We start from the raw sequence: 12,699 nt of genomic DNA on the forward strand, positions 1-12,699 counted from the left end.
GCCGCTGTCAACACTACTACTGCTAGTTACTTCATTACTTCTTTAGTTCTCCCTCGTTCTTTGTCGTTGTCTTAGAGCCCCCCCACTCCTCCACCCTTTACAGCAGGACATTTAAAAAGCTGATCTCAGGCCAGAGTGTGCAGTGTCACACAGTCTTGTGTTTTCCCTCTGATGTCAGAGAAGTTTGCAGCTGTGTGTCGTTCCTTGAGTCAGCTGTTGACTTCCTGCTGTGTGCTGCTGTTTCCATATGTTGTGTTACTTCAGACTGACAGCACAGTCCAGACTGTGAGGCGATCACACTGAACAGTCACCACAGTTTGTCTGTTCCTGTGTTGTGATGTGGATTTTAATGCCTCACCAAAGTCTGCTTTATATTTTAAAAGTATTCTTGACCTGATTGAAAACCTTTTATTAGATTCAGCTGTTAATCAGCTGGAGGTGGGTTTCTCTCTCAAGTACTGTCTTGCTGTATTATTTCATAGTAGTACACACGCCACGTCCCTGATGTCTCCGTGTCACCTTTCAGTTCCCTCTTTGAGATCAAATTCTGCACAGCTGAGGCAGCCCTGCACACACGTATGTGTTAGACAGGAATACTGTCATGGATCCCACAATGCAAATTTGTGCAGCTGAGTACAAGCTCACGAGTTGGCAGGGGTGGCAAGAAAAGAAGTACATTTACTTCAGTGCAGTAAGCTACTTTAGTAGCAATGTTGAGTACTTTTTTTGTTCTGAACCTGAGTCTGTCACTGATACGGGTACATTTTAATGAAAATAGTTCTGGACTAAGTTTGAATGCAGGGCCTTTATTTGTAATTGAGTATTTTTAGATTGTTGAATCTGTGTTTTTACTGAAGTAGAAGATCTAAGTCAGTGGTTTTCGAACTTTTTGTGCCCACAGCACACCAAAGGATTGAGCCAAAATCTGAAGGCACACCTGCATATTTATTTTTGCACACTAGCTTCTATAACATGTGTTATTACTCTTACCACGTCATAAAACAATAAAAATAAGATTTTTTTTCTCTTTTCTTTCGGTGATAGGTTGTCTTCACTGACGTTTGTCGTAATTTGCTCCGTACAATAAAGCGACCCATCGTCCCACTCATGGCTTTCTCCTTTTAAACGCTATCGTCCCTCACACTGGCTGCCAATCAGGGCTTTTGATGTGTCACACAATTAGAATTCCCACATATTAACATCAACAAATAGGTTCCCCTAGAGGTTTTTTTAAAAAATTAAATTAAATCGAATTACATTTTTTTGCTAGAGTTTGCCTCTTTATTAGGAAATGGGTGCTCACAACATACTGATACAGTCAGTTAAAAATTAATTCAGAACTTTTTGTGTAGGTGCGGTTGAATATTGCTGCAGCACACCATTTGAGAACCAGTGCTTAGTAGTACTTCTTCCACCGCTTCAAGTTGACCAGTCTAACTGTTAAATTCAATGTGAAATGTGTGAATTGTGACGTTTCAACAACACAAGGGACTGTTCTTTACTTATCAGAGGAGGGGGTGACTTTGTTTTTTTCTTTTTTAATTATTATTTTGATCCTCCTCGAAGCTTCAAACATTTTTCCTCGAGCCTCCCTGAGTGACTGGTAGAATATGCACGACCCTCGATACACCATAAATTAGTTATTAAATTTTTAAAACTTCCCCTTTAATGCTTGAAAGTTAGTGCGTGCAAACAGTTTATTTTTGGCAAAACTTTAAATGAGACATGTAGTATAAAGTGATTTTGATGAAGTGTCACTATTTCAAGCTCAGATTAGATGTTTTTATTGTGACAGAAGTGATTGTTGAACACGATGTGTCGCTACTGCAGGAAACAAACTAAAAGTAGCTGAGAGGCAGAGGCTGGGCCTGCTTGCCTTGTCTGACATGCCAACAAAAGATTCACTGAGATCCAAAAAATATGTCAAATAAATGTATTAATGAAAAAGAAACAACTTATTAGAATATGCACAAACTTATAATTAAGATGATCACAGTGAAAAAAGACAAGTGCTATCAACAAAAAAATATGGCGACCCACTCACCCTCTAGATTATGAGCATCACCGCACATATCCATGTGACCCAACTCTCCCAATAACTGCATTCACAACAAAAAATAATAAATAATAATGTCCCCAAACACTAATCAAAAACATATAACAGTACAAAATATAAACCATCCCAAAACTTATTAATCTTACAAAATTCATTCCTTTATAAAGTAATTCATGGCTCCTACGCGATGTGTCCAAGGGCCGTCGGAAATGTGAAAATCCCACAATAATTCCTGTTTTTACAGTTTCTGGCTTTTATAAATTGTTTAATTGAGGCAGGTGGGTTTGGAAGGCATGTTTTCTTTAAAAATCTGGGGTAAAATAAATAAAAAAATACAACCATTTAAACTTGTATGCCCCTCCCCTAAAGCAAAATAAAAAACTCTCCCCAGTGCTTAAAAAAATTTATTTGACATGCCTCCCCCTTTTTTTGCACCCCTCCCTCCCTCCCCCCTCATAAGTAATGGACAGTCCCTAACCAGATGAGTGCAATATCCTCACACTTTTTTAGTTTTTCATTTTAATAATTACATATTAATTAGCAGCACATGGCTCTGCTTTGAACCATAAATGTCTATGTTAATTGCTGATTTAAAAATGACCTACATTTTGTTTATATTCGTCTTGTCATGATTATTACCTCAGTTTTGTTTTTATATTAATTAGTGATTGTTTTCTTTATTAATCAATTTTTTTAGATGAGGTAATTGAGGTAATATTTGTTTGGTGGATTGATGGAGTGACTCTTTTGACTTCTCCTCCACTACTTTCAAATTTGAGCCAAAAAAAAAAAACAAAAACAAATCTCTGGCACAATCTGTATTGCTTTAAATATCCCAACCAAGCCATCTGCTGACGTAACATGACGTAGCGCAACGCACATACAGTAGAAACTGACAGCAGTGCAAAAATAGAATAAAATAAAATCTTCACGTCGGCTGCCTGACATCCTTCCCAAAACTCTCCGCAGGCGCGCTCGTGCCAAAGTAAATTTCAATACATGTGCCGCTATAGTGCCTCACGCGCGCCACACTGAATGTATTGTACGTCACTCTGCCTCTCACTGTAAACACCGTGTTCCTCCGCCGTGAACACATAAAGTAGGGCGCGCATCACAGCTCAGTTGACATCCAGTCAAAGTAAAGCTGACACCGCTCGGACTGTCAAATGTTTAAATACGCATTTAGAGAATTTAGCCGCTATTAATAAAGATAAATATGATATGTTTATGTTTGCAACTCACCGAATAGCAGCTCGAGTCGTTAGCAGGCTCTGTAATCTGCAGGGTAAATGTACAACTTTAATATTTCGCCAGGGGTCTACATGATGACACTCACTTACTTATAATATGTGTATTACATTTTATAACATTATTATTTAAATATTAACCGGACAAAATCGTTTAATTACTTGCGACAGGCTGTTATATGACTTAGAAAAATAAAATAAAATTAATATGAGCTCTGATTTGCTGTTAATATTAAAAAAAAGCAACGAGAGTGGAGCTTTCAAAACCTGACAAGCGGAGGGATATAAACTCTTAACACATGATGTCGCCATCAGCCCTTCCTACTTCACAGCTCACCTTCCATCAACTCCGCGCTGACGATGTGATTGGTCGGAGCGTGGCGCACGGCTCGCTCCCATTGGCCGGCGCTCCTGTCAATCATAATGCAATGCCACTCAGGATAGATTAGGCACCATTTGCCATAACTAAATAGTTACCTTGTACATCAAGTAGGAAGAATTTTTTAAATTGGTAGCCCACCGCGCTCGGCGGAGAGTTACTGTTCGGCTCCGGTGAAACCTTCCTTGTACGTGAATGCAACAAAGTGTGACGTTTGAACCTCCCGTCTCATCAAACAGATGTGGATACACTGCTCGGGTAAGTCACTCTTCAGCAGCTTGTGTCCGCATTTTGCTACATATTTTGTTTTCGGTGCCTCTTCCTGTGTCCGGGCAGCTCTGACAGCTGTGTGTCCGGCCGCGGAGCTGCTGCTGTGGAGGTATTTGCATGTTTGGCTCGGAGTTGCTGAGTGGCTCAGTGTTGTGGTCTGTGGGAACTCTGAGGAGCCTCAGTCTCCCCGTGTGTTTTGTGTCAAGGACACGCGGTGCTTGATGTAGTTTTGCTAAGTTAACCTCAGTATTGCAGTTAAAGCTTCCCCGTCACTGTGTGCCTGCACGTTTCACTCCCGCACACCTCCTGAAAATAACACCTCTCAGCCCCGTGTGTGTGCGCAACAGTAATAACACTCCATTAGGAGCTGTCAGGAGCGATTTACGACAAGTGTCAGCCCGGTTTCTGACGCGATTTCTCTTCATTTCTGCAAATGGATTTCATCTCTGAGAAGAGCACGTCTAGTTTATTGGCAACTTTTATCGCGCCATCAATTTCGTTTACGCGGTAAATGACAGGTTTACATTGCAGAGAGAAGTGGGCAGATAAAGACAGAGAACATCGCCTCAAGAAAACTGAAGTGACTAGTGAAATTGCGTCCCCCTTTTATAAAATAACCACATTGGATGCCTCTCCTCATATCCTTTAAGCAATTGTGTCTGACGAATAATTTTATGTCTCTTTCATGAGCCCATTTCCGACAATTGTGCTCTCATTGCTGTGCGTAATTGCTTTTCTCCCGGGAGAGAGTGCCATCAAACTTCTAATTTCCTCCTCAAACCCGGAAACCATTTTGCTCGTGGAAGCAGCCGTGTAATGATGGCATCAATAAACCCGGATAAAGCTCCCGTCAGGTTAGCTCTGAGATTTTTTTTTTTTTTTTGGATCCTCTCTGTCAGTGTTTCCACATCCAGCCTTGGTCTGGCAGGATCTCACAGAGGCAGGTGACTGGGATTAGAGGGCAACAAGACAATGAGAATATGTCTCTGGAGAGAAGTGTCTCATGTCAGGAGGCAGAAGGAACTGTTATATATTACATCATTATCTAGTGCAGCAGAGGGATGTGCTGCAACATGGACTGATGAGTGTTTCTGCAAGCCTGCAGGTAGAGTCCAGGTTGCCAGAAAGGATCCCAAGGGAGACAGTCCAGATAAGGGTGCTGAGCAGCGCTGGTGTGCGTCCCAGCAGTCAGAGGAGAGCAGATTAGTGGCGAGTCTTTGGCAGTGGGACACAGGACGTCTCACAGGCTCACAGACGAGTGTTTGTCCACATAAGATAGGTAATATAGAGATGTAAACTGAATGGAGGGATGGACAATAAACTGGAGAGGCTCATATTTTGGCCGGGAGCTGCAGGTTCGAGTCTGTGAAATAAACCAGAACGTGTCCTGCAGGATTCCTCCCGTATCTCTCAGTTCAGTCGGATAAAAGAGCTGCAAATACCAAGACTGTAAATATTAATTAAAGAATTTGCAAGACTCCTGTTTTAAGATAAACCAGGCTAAATCAAGAAGTGTGAATGCATCCCAGAAAGTCACAAATTAGAGGTCTGAAGTGAAAATGTCTCCTACGGCCAGAACCTGGTTCAGAGAAAACTACACTAGCTAACGTCAGATCTCTTCTTTCTCTCATCCCTCTGCTCTCCTTTGGTTTAAAGCTCAAATCTTCAAACTGATGCCTGTTAGAAAGTTTGCTGCTGTTTGAAGTGACCAGCACTAAAAAGTTGAACTAACAGTACTGGTTAAATTCCAGCTTCATAATGAATACTGTCACCATGGAGACAGGTTTGTGTCAGCATCTTTTTTATGCCTCCGCACCGGCGATAGCTGTGGTCGGAGGTAGTATGAGTTTTTGGGTTGTCTGTCCATCCCATTCTCATGAATGCAATATCTTGAGGTAATTTCTTCAAATTTGACACAAACGTCCACTTGGATTAAGAATAACCTGTGTAGAATTTAGTGGTCAGAGGTCAAAGGTGAAGGTCACTGTGATTTTGTCTGTCCCATTCTTGTGAACGCGATATTTCACAAATCCCTTGAGGGAATTTCTTCAAATTTGGCACAAACGTTCACCTGGCCTCAACAGTGAACTGATTTGATTTTGGTAGTGAAAGGTCAAGGTCACTGTGACCTTGCATCCATCTAATTCTTGTGAACGTGATATTTCCAAAACATCTTAAGGTAATTTCTTCAAATTTGACACAAACGTCCACCTGGACTGAAGAATAAACTGATTGGAATTTGTTGGTTGAAGGTCAAAGGTCACTGTGACCTCACAAAATGTGTTTTTGGCTATAACTTAAGAATTCTCATGCTGATTATGACAAAATTTAACAAACATGTTTAATAGAATAAACCAATGGAGTGTTGATGTTTTTTATTCAAAAGGTCAAATGTCAGTTTCATGGTGACATCATAATGTTCTGCATAAAACACTTTTCTGGCCTTTACTCAACGTCATATCTCAGGAACAGAAGGAGAGACATTTGGTCAGATACTGAATTGGTGACTCTAATCTTGAAACTGTGCTGATTATAGAGTTCTTCTGTGTGTGTGAAGCATCCGTGTTTTCATAGATGATGGATGGAAACTGTCAGAGAAACTTGACTGGTGCGTGGAGTCATACAATTGCAGGGTGGCAATTCTAGTTTTGTCTTTGTGTTGTCTGAGGTGTGAGCGAGCCAGAGTTGTGGCTGATAAACAAAAGTAAACACTCTGTTGTTTCTGACATTGTCAAGATGTCGGAGCTATTTGGAGCTCTGCCTCCTCACACACAAGCATATCACCTTATCTTATCTCTCCTCCCACTGTCACATGTGACCATGCAGACTCTCTTGTATTGAGGCCTCAATTCTTGCCCTGTATCACCATCATCATCATCTCCATCCACTGTTGTGCATCTCAGCAGGATGGGAGAAATGTTGATGGCGCACTTAAGCTGAAGATCTGATACCTCTCTCCTTATGTTACATTCGTGCGGCAGAGTCTCTCTCTGAAGTCTCTGGAGGGCTCTCCCCTTCACTCATGTACTCACACAGGAGCACATTCCATAAATTGAACAAAATATTGTAACTGGACTTGTTCTGTGAAAAGGGGCTTAAGCTGCAGATAACTTATGGGCTCAGCTCCAGTAATGGGCTTTTGTGTCCCTGAGAACCGTGACTGCAGACGAAGCTGCGCACCGCTCTCATCGACAGAGTAAAGCTCCCTGCCAGGACAAAACTTAAGGAGACAGTTTTTATAGTGAAAATAATCTTGGAATTAATTCTCCTGAACATCCATCCAAATTCACAGCGTCAGTGTTTGTGTGGAGACAGGACTGGGGTTTGGGTTTTCCTTACTGAAGCTCAGCCATGTGCTCCATCGTGTGCTCTGTTGGCTACAGTCAAAACACAGTGGGGGGAAAAAAACCCCGACCCCCTCCTCTCCCTCCTTGCTTGTGTTAATTTGAGGAAGTACAATCATTCTCTCCTGCTGCAGCTTCCTGCTGAATTGCAAACACAGGCAGTCAGCCGTCGTGCTCTGCAGACATTACAGAGAGCGTCGGTGTCTAAGGGAGGCATGATGAAGTGACTCTGAGTGTGCCTAAGTGCACATTTGTGCACTTCCTTGTGTGTTACAGCATGTAAAAGTTCAGTCTAAGGTCTTTGAGCATGTGTGCCTGCATATACTAACATTTGTACTGGCTCCAGCATCCAGGCTGCAACTAACGATTATTTTCTTACTCAATCGATGAATAATTTTTCTACTATAAAATTGTGAAATATGCCACATTAAAGTGTTCTGTTTTGTCTTGCCAACACTGGAAAACCCATCAAATATAATAGTCCATTTAATTTGTAGAATTTACTATAATATATTATAGAAAAAGCTGTAAATTCTCTCATTGTTGAAGCTGGGAGCAGCGAGTGTTTGGCGATTTTGCTTGATTAATTGCCAACAATTCTGATTTTCAGTCATTTATTTTCAGTCTGATTTATAGATATTTTCTGCTTCAGTTCAGTCATATACCTCTCACTGACATTTGACTGTTATTTTGGTCGGCTTGGGTCCTAAGAGCTGTTTCCTTTTTGGATAGATGGAAAAAAACAATTTATTAAGATCAATTTCTAACAAATCTTTGAACAGACATGTTAGTCCTCTGTTTTTAAATCAGGAAGGAATACTGAAAAATCATTCTTGACGGTGGAGAAAGCAGTTGACACAACTGCGTCACCACAACGTCAATTAGTAGCTGCTCTGGAGCTTTTGTTCACATCACGTGACCTTCCTCAGCAGATGGACTTTGCCTGATTGTCATGAAACGGTAGATGTTAAATTTCCCATTTTTTCCAGAGCACTTTAAGTAGTTCTGGTTCGTGTTGGTCTCAAAGCACCAAAGCCAACATGGACGAGAAGTCTTCGTCGAGGTTCTCAGAAAACAACAAAACTTCATCCGCTGAGGAAGATCATGTAAAATGTAAAAGCTCAAGAGTCATTTTGCAAACATGTAATCTGTCTGGCATTTAAAGGATTAAGTTGTCAATCAATCAAACCTTATTTTCTAATCTTTAAGTTATTTATGGGTTTTGTTACTAATAAAACAAAGAAAAATATTCATAAAATATTCGTAGATTTGCCACTAGTTTCAAATTTGACTCGTCCATTAATTGATTCGTTTATAAACAAAAAATGAATCTACAGTGGTGGTAATAGATGATTCCTTTAGTCCAGGCGTCAGCAACCTTTGCTAAATCTGCGTGGCGCTACAAAACATATTTGAGCCTCATAATGGAGTTTAAGAGCCTATTAAGTCTAAATAATCCAATCCCCATCACCAATAGGTCAAAATGAGCATTCATTTACATGTTTTACAACAAGATGGCTGGTAGGACAAGGGCAGCTTGTTACTTAAACTATGCAGCGTTGGGGTTGAAAGACAAACAAACAAATGTGTCCACACAATATTAAATTTACAATTTTCCTCTGAGACTTTTTCTTATTTGGATTTGGAGTCAATAGCTAGCCTAGCTAGGGAGACTCAAGACTAGCCACCGCTATTGAGGTTTGTCATATTTCAGTGGAAAGGCGGCAGGCGTCGTGGTATAATGCACATTTTAGTTGATGAAATGTTAAAACTTTTTAAAAAATTCCATGTATACGCTACACATTTTTGCAGTTAGATAATTTAACTTTCTTTAGGCCTACAACAGTGATACAAATTAAAATTTATTATAAAAAATGGATACATTTCCATATTTTATTTTGTCAAATTCATAGGGAGCCACTGGAGAGCTACTAAAGAGCCACATATGACTCTGGAGCCACAAGTTGCCTATCCCTGCTTCATGAATATCTATTTCAGTATTTTCTGACATTTATAGATGAAACAATAAAATGTTTCATCATGTTTCACACCTAAATATTACTGTTGAGACACTGGAGCAGAGGTGGTCTGTGGAGAGCAGAATAAGACCAAACAAAGGGTTTGAATTAAACTAAAGAGCAAGTGAGCAGCGACACATTAATTTCCTGACAGATTCTCCAGAGCTCTCCATTAGTCAAGACCCCGGAGACTTAGGCACTGGAACCCTTTGGCGTGCACTGTAATTTTAACTGGAGTCTAATTTTCACTAATCAATTTGTTTGCTGGCCAGACCGAGTATTGATGGGCTTTAATCACTGCTGAAGCCCAGGCTGAGAGCGGACAGTGACATCAGCTCAGTGTGGAAGGTAAAGGTGTGTTGGAGAGTGGTTAGAAAGGAAGGTAGAGAGCTGGTGAGTTTAAATGCTGAAAAGAGGTGAGCTGCTCTACTGTAGCCACTGTGATGTGGAGGGCGAGTCCCCTGCCACCTCATTGATTTGGCAGTTTATCTTTTCAGCTTCAGACATGTACAATGGATTAGCCTCAGCGGACATGTGTTTTCCGTGTGTTCGCCTGCAGCTGACCCGCGTTCTCCTCCCACGACGGCAGAAGAACCCTTCTTGTAAGCCGGGTTAGACGAGCATGCCCCCTTCACTGCTGTCAAACTAAAAGCCTCACACCATAAGTCGTGCTCCTTTTCAAACGGACGGTGCGTTTCAGGAGAAAGGAGCAATTACTACCTGCTCTGGACTGGTTGCTTTCATGGCCTCCTTTGTGTGCTGATTCCAGGGCAGATTTTGTCCACGGCTGTTCCCACGCTGAGCGAGGAGAACAGGAAGAACTCAGCCGCGCAGCAGGCCTCTGCCTTCTGCTATTATGGCTATGATTCAATCATCGCAGGGCAGCGCTTTACCCCAGCACATTGAAAGAGGGAAAGAAATGTCCTCTCTCCCTCTCTGTTAATGGAACTTAAAGCCAAAGGTGTTTTTGCACAAAGAGGAGACCATCAGCCACTTAATGTGGGAAGTAGAAGCAGCAAGCCTCACCTCACAATCCACTCTCCCCCTACTGTGATTTCAAAATGGCCTCCTTTCTGAGCTTGCAGCTAGAGAAGCACCACGCAGGGTGGAGGAACCAGACCGGGCGAGATTTGCCTCTCTTGGTGCCGCTCATCATACCTGCTGTTTGTTTTCTTTGGCTTGAACTGGAGTGGAAAAGTTCAGCGTGTTACAGTTTTGGATTTGATTCATTGTCAGTTTCACATGCCAAATTAGCAGCAAGGGGAAGCTGAGCTCGTCTGCAAATGTCACATGACTGACAATTTTGTGTTGCTCCTGTTCAGCTCTCCAAAAATGTTGTGAAATTTTTTTTAATGGCAACGTGGGTGGATTGGTACTAAATGCTGCTTCAGCAATGAATGAACTTTTTCTCTTAATAGTTTATACTTAATAGAGATTTAAATATATGTTTAATATTTATGTGTGTCTCTTTTTATGATTTTGTGTCCCCTCTCTCAATTGTGCTCTGATACTGTGGTGCTATAAATAACTGAACGTCAAAATTGCTGTACCAAGTTCAAGAAATATCTTTAAGCTCAAGTGATGGATAGTTTGGATAATAAGCTTTCATCAAATAACAGTACAATCTATCTTCGATAGACTGTGTAAAAAGTGGACGTAGCTACTGTGATGTCACCCATTGGTTTGTGGACTCCCGTTTTCTCCACCCATAAAAATGCATAACTTTAAGCCTTAATAAAATATAAACGGGTGAGTTATATAAAAATTCACCCTCATACAGTTGTCATGAATGTTGAAATTAGCTACAGAGACTAAAACAGTTTTTTGTACCAGGCTGTAAACGGGTTTCTTTCTGCTGTAAAGTCGGACATTTTGACGTGGGGATCTGTGGGGTTTGACTCACTCTTTGATGCAGCCTCAAGTGGACATTAAAGGAACTGCAGTTTTTGGGACGTCCACATTAGCTTCCTTTTTCAGCCTGGGAGTTTGCCGCTTGGTGCCTTCTAGCTTTTGCATTTTCATGAGTATAAATTTAACAGTTATAATAAGTTATAATCATGCAGTAGATTTTGTTTTTCTGACACTTTAGACAAAAAACAGTAATTTAAAAGACCCAATAAAACAATGAAAACAAGCATAAGTTGCAAGTAGGTTTGCTAAAGTATGAAATTTTCACGGTACGATAACAATCTCAGAAAATATTGCGTATCACGGTACTACAGAATTATTATTATCGTACCATACATTCTTATTGTAACTCAAAATGATCCTTAAAGTAATGAAAAGGTTATTTTTGGTTAAACAAATGTTTTATCAATACATTTGAAACTTGAAACCATTAAATTACAGTTTGTGTAAAAAGTAAAATAAAGACTGACCGCTGCAACCCTTTTTTTTTTAAAAAATGAAAGTATGTTTAAAAACTCTCCCTCTTGAAAATAAGTAAAATAAAGATGAGATTCTCCATCCAGTTGCATTTTTTTCCAGTATCGCAGACAAGCAAGCTATGTTATATCTTAGAACTGGTACACCGCTGCAACCGTAGTAATGAGCATGAGTGTAAATGTTTTTAGTTTAGTATTAAACAGGAGAAAATGTTGATAATTATCGGAAGGAAATTTAATGTTCGACCAAGAAACATTGTCAACAAAGTGTTTTCACTTTTACAGACTTTCCACAAAGTGTTGTCTCACCAGGCTGCATCTTCGGGCAGTTGAGGAAATCAGGGACAGCTGAGAAGCATTTGATTCCTGTATTTCTGGTTAAGCACGAAACCTGCTTCACTCGGCTGTAATTTACCAGCTTTTTTTTTCACACCAGCTGGCAACACTCAAAGAATAAATCTGAATCTGAGCATCCATCCTGTTAGGTCTGTGTTAGCTCTCGGCCCATTTTCTTGTGTTATAGCTTTCAAGAGTCTTTTTGTATTTTAAACGGAGAAAATTAAACAGTGTGAAGACATCACCAGGAGCTCTGGAGACTGTGTTGGACATTTATGACTATATAGTGACATTTTATAGACCAGACAGTCAATGTTTTAAATTGATTTATTGAGTAAACAGCCAGCAGATTAATTGATGATGAAAATAATCATTCCCAGCAGTACATGCATGGTGGAAGTGTTTCCTTGTCGTAGCTTGTTTGGAGCCGTTTGCCAACATGTCCTCCGTGCGTTGACCCTCGGGGCCGAAGTGAAGGATCAGGGTCCGGAGGAGTCGTGGCTACAGGGCAAGAAACCGCCTTACTTACACAGGACTAATCCCTGTCCTCCAGCAAGCTCTTAATTGAGCCATCATCAGCTGCCAATCTACAGGTTAAACATCAATTAAGGTAATGAGCATACAGAGAGGAGGAACGGCATGGGGGGGTCTTCAGTCCGGAGGGC

The 12,699-nt window shown here is 40.7% G+C and overlaps 1 protein-coding gene across 23 annotated transcripts in view; it reads left to right on the plus strand.

The window, feature by feature from the left end:
* The first annotated feature begins 3,766 nt into the window (after window positions 1-3,766).
* Window positions 3,767-12,699, plus strand: part of mef2d (myocyte enhancer factor 2d) — a 144,555-nt gene continuing 135,622 nt past the window's right edge. For 12 of the 23 annotated variants that reach the window (XM_078171333.1, XM_078171339.1, XM_078171343.1 and 9 more), the window contains exon 1: window positions 3,767-3,940. The gene's annotated coding sequence lies outside the window, so the exon portion shown is untranslated. The remainder of the gene's footprint in view (window positions 3,941-12,699) is intronic. The other 11 variants (XM_078171332.1, XM_078171338.1, XM_078171342.1 and 8 more) reach the window with 1 other exon arrangement.

Source organism: Epinephelus lanceolatus, chromosome 10 (genome assembly GCF_041903045.1).
Source record: "Epinephelus lanceolatus isolate andai-2023 chromosome 10, ASM4190304v1, whole genome shotgun sequence".
Lineage (NCBI taxonomy): Eukaryota > Metazoa > Chordata > Actinopteri > Perciformes > Serranidae > Epinephelus > Epinephelus lanceolatus.